Source organism: Embiotoca jacksoni, unplaced genomic scaffold, assembly GCF_022577435.1.
Source record: "Embiotoca jacksoni isolate LCO1_2020_lvr unplaced genomic scaffold, fEmbJac1.0.p SCAF_11, whole genome shotgun sequence".
NCBI lineage: Eukaryota > Metazoa > Chordata > Actinopteri > Embiotocidae > Embiotoca > Embiotoca jacksoni.
This window is the reverse complement of record NW_027185241.1, coordinates 16,264,311-16,274,761: the sequence shown is the minus strand read 5'-3', so window position 1 is coordinate 16,274,761 and position 10,451 is coordinate 16,264,311. Positions and strand designations below refer to the sequence as shown.

General features: G+C 40.5%; 1 protein-coding gene across 11 annotated transcripts in view; it reads left to right on the top strand.

The window, feature by feature from the left end:
* The window catches only part of plecb (plectin b), a 137,030-nt gene extending 135,801 nt beyond the window's left edge, over positions 1-1,229 (top strand). For all 11 annotated transcript variants that reach the window (XM_069143361.1, XM_069143360.1, XM_069143362.1 and 8 more), the window contains 2 exons: positions 128-244; positions 434-1,229. The gene's annotated coding sequence lies outside the window, so the exon portion shown is untranslated. The remainder of the gene's footprint in view (positions 1-127; positions 245-433) is intronic.
* The last annotated feature ends 9,222 nt before the right edge of the window (positions 1,230-10,451 follow it).

The window sequence follows — 10,451 nt, the reverse complement described above, 5'->3', positions numbered from 1 at the left end:
TGCCATTGTTCTCCCTATACCGCACACTGCCATGGTAGCATATCACTGATAGAAATACTTCTGTTCAAAACTCTCATTGCTGCTGTTTTTTTTTTGTTTTTTTTTGTCATCCTCTTGTTTCTCACAGCTGCCTCAGTCCCTCACAACCCAACATCGGAGCACACATACTCAGTTGGCCGGAGCATGCGATCCTCTCACCTTTGATGGATTTGTGGGTCCTTGTCATCCTCACGCAGTAACACAGGTATGGTGTGCAACTGTTCTAGAAAACTTTGTCATTTCTATTTCATTTGCCCAAAACTGAAGCAAAGTTTCATCTAGATTTCTCGTACAATTTAATTTCATTTCATTTCTGTTTTTTATTTTTTTGTTCCTTACTTCATGGTTTGATTCATTTTGGTTTTATTTCAAAGTCATTTCCTTTCATTTCTAGATCTGCCATTGAGTATGTCCTTTCTTCCATTGCACATCACACTCGAAGAAAGCTGAGGCTGAGTCACCACCATCTTGGGATGCCTTTCTGGGAACACTCCTCATTCATGACCTTTTTCATGTGTTTATTACATGAATGCTAATAGTGACATTTAGGTTGTCATACTGTGATATTTTTTTGAGAACACTCACAGATAATACACACCTCTGCTTGTACATTTAATTTGAATTGAGTTTAACTGTACTAATACAACAGCACATCTTCAGTTAGCGAGTCCACTGAGTACATTTTTTTGATTATCTGACAGAAAATTCAGTTCAACCAAAGGGCCTACAGGAGAAATGTGGAGAATTGACCTATTTGATGCAGCACCACGTTGCATGAATGTATGTATTATATCAAACGAACAGGTGGCATTTTGCCACAGATTTCTTTTGCAAACTGAAAAATAGCTCAAAGCTTTATTTTGCTCATAGTTATTTTTTCCACATCAAAGATTTTCTGTTTTGCTTCTCTAAAGTGTTTTACCTCTGTAAATCTTTTCAATTTGTTTTCATCATGTTTTTGATATTAATTTGTCTTGCATGTTTTACTAACTTTTCAAAGGATATTTTGTGAAAAATAAAAACAACTTCAGATGGAAGTGCGCTGATTTAAATTTTAGCAGTATATCAAATCACAAACTAACTGGTTGGTTTTGCTTATTGGGCAGATATTGCTTTGAATGATACAGTGAGGACTGTTGTTGTATGTGAACATAACACTATGTTGTAAATAAATATGCTCTGAAGAGGCACTCTTGTCATTCATCACTACCCATGCACATGAAGACATTTTAGGGTGGCACAAATCACAAGTTACATTGGATGAACAGCATATGTATAAAGAGTCATGGAAGTATATTGTTGTTTTGTGCATTTCACCCTGGTACAGTAATACTACCAGTAGAACCACTGCGCAGAAAGTGAATTTTATTTAATGAAAATGATACCCAGTGGGTTTAAGACTTGAAACAACTGCACTGATTCTCCGTTGATATAATACTGTCAACTGAAGCTCGCAGCTTACTGGCGATATGAAATGTTCCACTAGAAAAAGCAGTCGTTGACCACATGAGGGCAATGTTAGACCGACTTACACTCTTATCTTCAAGGAAGAAAGTTATTTCAGGTGAAACAGCTACTTGGTCCAGCACCTGCTCTACAATTGATCATCCCTCTACGTGTATGTAATGTGCAAGGCATCTGCCATATTAGTGAGGTCATAACTAGAATCATAATAGTCTTATTTTTGAACTACAATTTGTCTTATAAAATTCTTATAAAATGACGTTTTCAGTTTTACCCTGGAATTTATCTTCTGACTGAGATGTAAAAAAAGACCCCGAACAGTATCTTCAAGCCATCTGTATGGATGTGGATTTACACCATACTGCATGCATACATATTTTGCTCTGTGCCAACATTAGCCACTGGGTTTGATGGAGGATTCTGCCACCAGAAGCAACGGGGCATTCACCTCCCTGAATTCTTCACTCAGCTCCCTTGACTACTCTGATGCAACCCCTTCCCTCCCAGCTCTCCCTGCGTCTGAAGCTGATGGCAGGGAGGTAAGAGCACAGAGAACAGTAAAAACACGTCATAATATACTGTATACTGTACGGTGATGAGTTGTTGAAGGAACAGTATGAGCTCCAGCAGGTGGAAAAAGGATTATTCTCTGTATTTTTCAACTGCTTTCTTGTAGGATAAAGGAAGTGCTTTGTTTGGATCTCCAACACCTTCATCACAGGATCAGAGATATGGGTATGCTACTGTAAACGAGTGCCACAATTCATAACTAAATCCACACATGGTAACATTGTACAAATGAAATACTCTGCTTTATCACATATACAAGTGAGAAAATTTGAAAAAAATCAATAGTCCAAAGGAATGAATGCTTGCTTGATTGAATGTGGCCACCAACAGTGAGATTAAACAAAACACCCAGCCTGTGACGACAGTTGGTCATTTGTATCAGCTTCGCAGACCGGTGCGTCTGCATTCACCATCAGTGCAAAGACAGAGCTCTGAACTGTGTAGTAAGCAGACAGTATAAATCACATAATTGAAACACAGTGAAAGAAAAAGAACCAGGTTCCAGCCCAGCAGACGTAGAGAACAGATGCCTCTCTAATGAGATAGTTTGATCATGTTTTCGGCCGAGCAGCCCTGGTTGTATTCCTTTGATAAGAATAATAATTCTTGAAGGGCTCATCCTGTTGTAGAGCAAATCATGTCTGTGCTATTATCTATTCTCCAAATGACCTACTTCCTGACAGAGCAGTAATTAATCATCGTAGTGGAAATAACACCAAGGTATTGGTGAGGTGCTTTTTGACAAACACCAGTGTACTGTAACCTCATGATTATTAAAGGAATTTGATTGATGACATACATTCACCATGATTTACTTGTACTGTCTTTTTAAGTAACGTCTTCCATTTCCCTGACTATAGAGAATGTTTACAATATTATTTGACTGTAAAATGTGACCAATATAACGTTTCATTTTGTGTTGCTCTCCTCTGTTTCAGGAGGGATATGGAGGACATGAGCCAGTGGCAGTGTGAGTTCAGGAGTCAAATCCGAGCACTGAGACAGTGGCTCACGAGCATGGAGATGAGGCTTCCTCCTCTGGACCCCAGGGTCAGTTCGGTTTACTGTCTGTCTGCCTGCCTGCTGTTGTCTCCCCTGCCTGCTTTGTTTCACCATACATCATGTTCAAGTGGTCAGAAAAGCACCTTTACCTGTGTTTCATCAGATTTTCAACTGGTTTTTTTTTTTTCACTCTCAAATTTCAGGTTATTGAATATAATCAGACATTCAACAGTTCAGTTCAAGGTTTTTTTTTAATTCTATTTTTCATGACTTTATTTGCATTAATCTAACCCCCTGGTACCAAACTAGTGTCTGTGGGCATCCTGCCAAGCATGTCAACATGAGGAAAATCCATCTGTTATACCTGTGGTTCCCTCTTGCTCTTCGTCTCCTCCTGTGTGTCTCCTCCAGTAGTTTTCCAAATACGTGTGTGGGCCCACATGTTGTAAACACCAAGAAACAATGCAAAAAGACTGTGTTATTATCAGTCAACAAGAAGACTCGTTCCTGACTTGTTCCATGCTTGCTGCTCTGTAAGGCTGCACTTTCATTTACTATTGTAGGGCTGTGAGCTACGTGCCAACGCCAGCAATGATAAAATGCTCACTATGACAAAGCTGATGTTAACAGGTATAAATTTACCAAGGTCATGTTGTTTTAGTAAATTAGCCTGCTTGCATTTTTCATTTGCACTAAAGACAAAGTAACTGAATTGGGTAGCAACATAAAAAGGTAAGAAAAAATATGGGCCAAAATATCAATATTTGATTTTTTTTTATTATTTTTTTTTTTACTACCTAATATAAGTATCGGACTTCAAAATCCAGCATTGTTGGGGCTCTACTCCACATGAATAAAGAAACAAGCTGCTAAATATCTTGAATTTGCTTTGTTGTAACTCATTGAATTGCTGCATCTGTGGATATGATTACAAACGTAGAGTATTTTTTTAATTGTTTTATTAATGTATGTTGTTTTGTCACATAGTATGATGTACTTCCATGTAGTTTCTGCCATACGACCTCCTGTAATTTTAACCTCTCCATTCATCCCGTTTTTCAGCAGCCAACTTTTCAAATGATCGAATTGATTTTACCTCACTTTAACAACAGTATACTTGAGCCTGAAAACTATGTCTGTCGGTCAGAATTGAATTTGTAGGTAAAAGAGCAAAGATATCAAGAGAAAACTGAACCAATGACTCATGCCAGTCAGTAAACTGACACTTTGAAGATCATGACAATGAGGAAAAGGAGCGTGGAGGTTTCTGAAATCCTCAGACGGACACTGAGGTGGTCCTCCTCCACTCCTGCAGGGAGACTTCTTTAGGCCACAGGGGGACGGAGGGGCGAGGGAATCAGGCTCCATTGTGCCTGGTCTGGACAGCCAGGCTGGAGGAGCGCTTGGCACTGGAGGCCCTCTGCACACATGAATGAACACAGTGAAAAGACATCAGACTCAGATGGGAGGAAGAGGCGAGGGGGGGCAGAAATAAAAAGAAAAACAGGATCTTTATGGTAAGAGCGCTCAGATCTGACCATGTCGGCATTTATTGAACACAACTAGGTTTTGTCATACAACTATTTATACCAATATTTATACATGGATGTCACAGCTAAAGCCAGTCATTGTGTCACTGGGTTAAAAGTTTCAATTAGAATGACAGGAAAATGATGAATGCAGTTTAACTGTAACACAAGTTAAAGACGCATCAGTCATATGCTACAGCAAGATTTATGGAAGGTTTACTAAACTGAGCAAAATATAGTCCCCAAAAAAAACACTTCATACCAGGCCAAGTAAGGCTGTATCAGCAGAACTCCTGATGTGTGTCAAACTGAGTAAGGGTGTGGTTTGTGGTTTACAAATTGAACTTTTTATTAGAGTGTAGGGATGTGTTGTTGTGTAAGTTATATAGTCTTGCTTTAATTTAAATGGAACTGAAATGTCTGATTAGCAGCGCTACTTTGTCGGATGGTACAAGGGAGCAATAAGTTGTGGGGTTGTCCCACGGGATTTTAGTGCTAATTGGCATTTAAAGCATGATTTCAGATCATTTTCATTGGGGTTCATATTGTGCAGCAACTGAAGACCATTCTCGCACACAACATCAACATGACACAACTCTGAGGTGCAGCACTGATGGAGAGGTTCTAATGAATGTGAATATTCTCAGTGAAGGGTGAGTCCAGAGATCACAAGTGTTTGATGTTTTTTATTGTTTGACTAAGATTAAGTTTTGGTTCTGATTTAGTTATATGGTCCATTGAGGTGAGTGCGTTTCGTTGTCCTGACTGAATGTTTGAACCATTAACTGATTAAAAGGGCCAAGAAACAAAATATGACACTTTGTGATCACGATCAGAGTTTTGTCGCAACATTTTTCAACAGGAGATTATCTAAATAGTTTAACAGTCACATTTTGTTTTAAAGACGCCTGTTTCCCTGGGGACTAACGTGAAAGATGCACAGGCATGTCTTATCACGTTGTGAAAGCTAGAGCACTTTGTAGAGCTTTACTCTGACCCCCAGTGTGAGTGTGTGAAATAAGGGGGTGTCTTTTTCTTTCTTTTTTTTTTTCATCTCTGCCATGCCTTTATCATACAGCATCCGACCACAGACCTTTGTCATGGTAATGCTGTAAGTCTGCTACACTGCTGGTTGCAGTCTGGACCTGAGGGACTCGTTAGTTACTAGCATGAATGACGACATCCCTCTGCAGCCCCCCCATATAAAGACCCTCCAACAATACACAGGAGAGAGTCTCACACCTGCTCCTTAACACGAGGCAAGCACTGGCACATCTTAAACTGTTTTCCCATGACCACTGGGAAACACATGCGCCTTAAATTGGAGGTTGTCAAGCATGACCATAATAAGGATCAAAATGGAAATGCCATGTAATTTGTGAACGCATACCGTATGGTCATGAATAGCACTATTATTAGTAGTATCTTATGAGTATTATTTTGTAGTAGTCCAGTGCTATCAAAGATATTAAAGAGGTAACTCTCTTAGTGTAAACATTGTAGTAAAGGCCTTTACACACCGGGAGCGTGAGGAACGAACGGCACAAAAATGTGAAATACTCAAACCCCTCAGATGTATATTCATACCGGCAGCGATGCAGATTTGAGACAGTTGTTCATTAAAGGGTTTGAATAGATTCCCGCCAGCTCATTCTTCAGAAAAATGATTGATTCAACATCATCCAGTGATGAAGATCTTGTCCCGCTCCTCCTCACTCGATAAAAGAAGATATTTTAGTACGTTATGTCAAACCTGCCGTGTTTTAGTACATCCGAAAAAACCATCAACTACTCACTGTCCTGACAGCCTGGTTGTTCGGCGACGCGGCTCCATGCGTTGTCCTTGAGATCGTTGTCTTCGTCATTTGTGTGCCCTATGTCATATAACATTGGGTGTCTGAACGCTCTAAAAATTCGATTTGTTTTCTTCTATTAAAATTTTCTTTAGCACACATCAACATTCGAATTGACACACAATGAATGAAACATTTATGTTATTAATTGTGTTAGAAAGTTTTAATTTCATGTAAAATCAACATAGTTAGAACATCATGGTGCCGATACAGATTGGTCATAAGGTTATCTCACAGAGCAATAGAGACAGTTCGAAAGTGCAGGTTCAAGTTAATAGTTGTAGGTATTTATGTTAACATGGAACAGGATGTCTCTTCATCTGACAGTCAGGTTAGGGTCAAAAGTTCTCCTCTCTGTCTGCCCCCCCCCCCCCCCTTTGCTGATGAGGTTCTTCTGGATAAAGACTCTGTGTTTTAAAGGTTTCTGGTTTCCCTGAGTCTGGCAGATGCTACACCCCAAATAAGCCTTGTACACAGCACTTACAAACAGGCTGAAGAAGCAGGGTGAGAGATCACAGCCTATTACCGTCGCCTCTCTGTCTCTGACAGCCAGCAGACAGCGTCCCCGCTCTCTGACGCTGTCATAACCTGTAAGGAAGAGGGGGGGCTTGTTTTCAATGCAGCGAATCACCGACAAGACAAATGAATAATGAATTACACTCAGATGGCGCTAAAATAAACTTGTTTATTCTGACTCAAATTGGGATATTATAACCAAAAGATGTTTTTTTTCCTCTTGCTTGGCGTGTCAAATATATTTTCATCTTGGAACACTTTAAGTAATCTCTCCCAAAAGAGATTTTGATTTATTCATACTTTATCAGGGTTAATGGCAATACGGGGCCTCTTCTTTTATGGCCCATGGCTTCCTGTTCGCAGTAGAAAATGTGAACTTATGGCTGTAAATCCTCTCTTCCTGGGAGCAATTGAATAAAACGTGGAGTTGATGATGTGGTTGAACTCCTCTATCCCCAAGTGGCTAAATCCTCCTCTCAGCCATGACTGTGATTTTCAGTATCCAGGCAGCCCAGCAGGGCCCGAGCAACCCAGTAGGGAAGCCCATCAGCCTTTCATCCACTTTTCTTGGAAGCAACCTCTTTCGGTGATAAATGACAGTGTGCATGCTGAATGGTGCTTCTGGTTTGACCCCCAAAAGGGACCCCCTCTTTTTATTTTCTGGTGAAGAGGGCTAATTACCATGTTCTGTAGAGGAGCCACTGAGGTCTTATTTAATTTGAAGGCAACAGAGAGGTTGAGGTGGCGGGGGAGGGGGGAAACACACCCGTAAAATGTATCTTTCTTTTTTTTCTCAGATCCTTTAAGGAAAAGGGATCAAATTTAGCCTCCCATCGGCCGCTAATTTGGAATCACATTCATTTGGAAGCTGACTTTACTCCGTTTCCAAACCTGCGTCCGCTCGTTCATCGCATGCATTTTGGAAGGATGTGGTTCTGCTGAAGGAAAAATGAGCTGATTTCACCAGCTACCAATCACATTAGCAGCTTTTATTGCATCAGCGCATTGCTCGGTGTGCCCGGCGCTCTTCAACCACATCAGCTCTCTTTTTTGAGAACCATGTGAAGGCTTCATGTTCACCTACTGTGAAATGGAGAGCAGAGATTTTTGGCAAAACATTTAATTAGTACAGAGGGGCTGGATGATGCTGAAAGCTGGGATCAGGTGTCATGGTTTTACAACAATGTCTTACTGGCAAAGTGGTGCCTCATCACTGCCAGCTCCTTTCAGATAAAGAAAAGGAGGACAGGGAATGTGGGCCTTACTTTCTCATTAAACAGCTAAAGACATGAGCTCTCCAAGTGACCCAAAGAAACAGCTATCAGTGAGGTTGTGGATTTTGTATGGCTAAACTGTTTGAGTTAGTCAGATAAAGCAGTCCATAGTATAAGAGGACCTGGGTTGTGTACAACTGTACATTTCCAGGATTGTAGGACATCTTTTGTGGTGTAACTGGGAAGCCTTGCATCAGCTCTGGAGTACTTAGGGGTTAAATAACTTGACCCTCCAGGGGTCATTCTTTTCAATTCACTCACTCTCTCACTGGCCACAGGCATTTTCAGTTTTCTTTTCCCCCTGCCATTTTTTTTTGTTTTGTTTTTGTATCACTATCAGTATAAATGAAGGCAGTAGGAGGGTCAGAAATGGGGCAGTAATGTTGGAGCTGAGGAACGCTCTGAAAACCTGAAGCAGCTTCACAGCACGTTTAACAGCCTATTTTTAACACTTACAGAGTCTGAGTTAATAGAGAGAGGTTTTAAATGCTTTTTGAGCACATGAAAGACAGTTTTTCAAGATGAGAACTCCACTAATATTAATGTTAGAATATAGCCATGTTAGCAGTCGTAAAGTGAAGTTACAACAAAACTTTACCAGTTCGCTTACATCCCATAGATTTCAGCAGTTGTCTCAAATGATTCGTCAGAGTTTCTAATCAGAGCGGAGCCTCATCACATCCACCTTCAACCGACTTAGAAAAGCTGCAATTTGATATTATATATATTTTTAGCAACGTAGATTTAGGAATGGCAAAGACCATCTATCAGTTTACTGCTGAAGTCCAGATTCAAACCTCACAACAAGTAATGCTTTGATTCCCATACAATTTTACAGATATTTATGGTCCCAATTAATGGAATGAATAATGACTGGGTGGATTTAAAACCCCAGAACTAATAAATATTCTAGGAACTTTGGGTCTGATTTGACCTCAATTTGATGAATAAATTCAGTATCAGCAAAACCAGTAAAATACCCAAATCCTGAAGTTCATGTTAGATAGCGCACGTTAGCATGCTAAAGAAAGGCTAAACTAGGACTGTAAATTACAGCTGTGTGGCAAAATACAGCCTCGCAGTGTGGCTGTAGATGTGATTTGACACAAAGTCCTCAAAATTCGATCCACTGTCTCCAAGTGTTTCGACTAACGTGGCATTGCAGTGACAAAATTGTCACCTTTGGTTGAACAGCGTATTTAAGTTGAAAAGGCTCACACACTGCGTGGAGCTCTCGTAGATGACAGTGGACTTGTAACTCTTTGTTAACGGGGTTACATCGTAATCTGTGACCTTCGCTGAATAAATCAGGACTCTGCACACATCTCATGCCGATTAAACTAAATTCGCATTGGCGGACGTTTCCATTCGCATGTAACACGGCAGGCACTTTACATGAGAGCGCGTGGTATTGACGACATTTTGTGAGGTGATGTGTGCACCTGCACAGTGGAATGCAAGCATGCACATTTCTGCTACTAGAAGATATTACAATGTCTGGTTACACTGTTGTGGAATGAAATAGAGATAAATTGTATATTTATTATTTCGCAATAATAAAAAAATAAAACAAATACGTGCACTTCACGCTGTTGGTAAAAGTCGATAGTAACTGGAACACTTTGATTTATGCCCATGTGCATTCGGGAGGAGGCTGAGTGGCGGGTATCTGCCTGCATGCGTGCGTGTGTGTGTGTGTGTGTGTGTGTGTGTGTGTGTGTGTTTACTGGCGAGACAGAGGGAGACAGAGTGTGTGGGTGTACTGTACATGCATGCGTGCGTTTGCAGGATCAGTCGATTGGTAGATTATTTGGTTGGCTGGAGAAAGACAGAAAGAGGACTAAAGAGGGCAGGATCTGGGGCCGAAACACTCTTTGTAAGGAAGTCACCTGTGCGCGCTCTTCTGTTGGTTTATAGTGCACCTGCTCGCTGTGAATGAATTAATACCTGAAATGTGTGAAACAGACCACGCTCACAGGGTTCAGTTCAAACAGCAGAAAATGTGAGGAGATGTTTCTGTGATGTGTTGGCATACAGTATCCTCGGTTTATTGTATTTCCAAGGCAAATATTGTGACTTATTTAAATTGGGCATGACAGAATTCAACCCCATAGGGGTCTTTCCTTGGTTTCTCATGCCAAAAGCAGAGAAAACACTCTGCATTATCTTCCCATTGCTCTCTATTTTCTGTTTGCTTGCAGCCT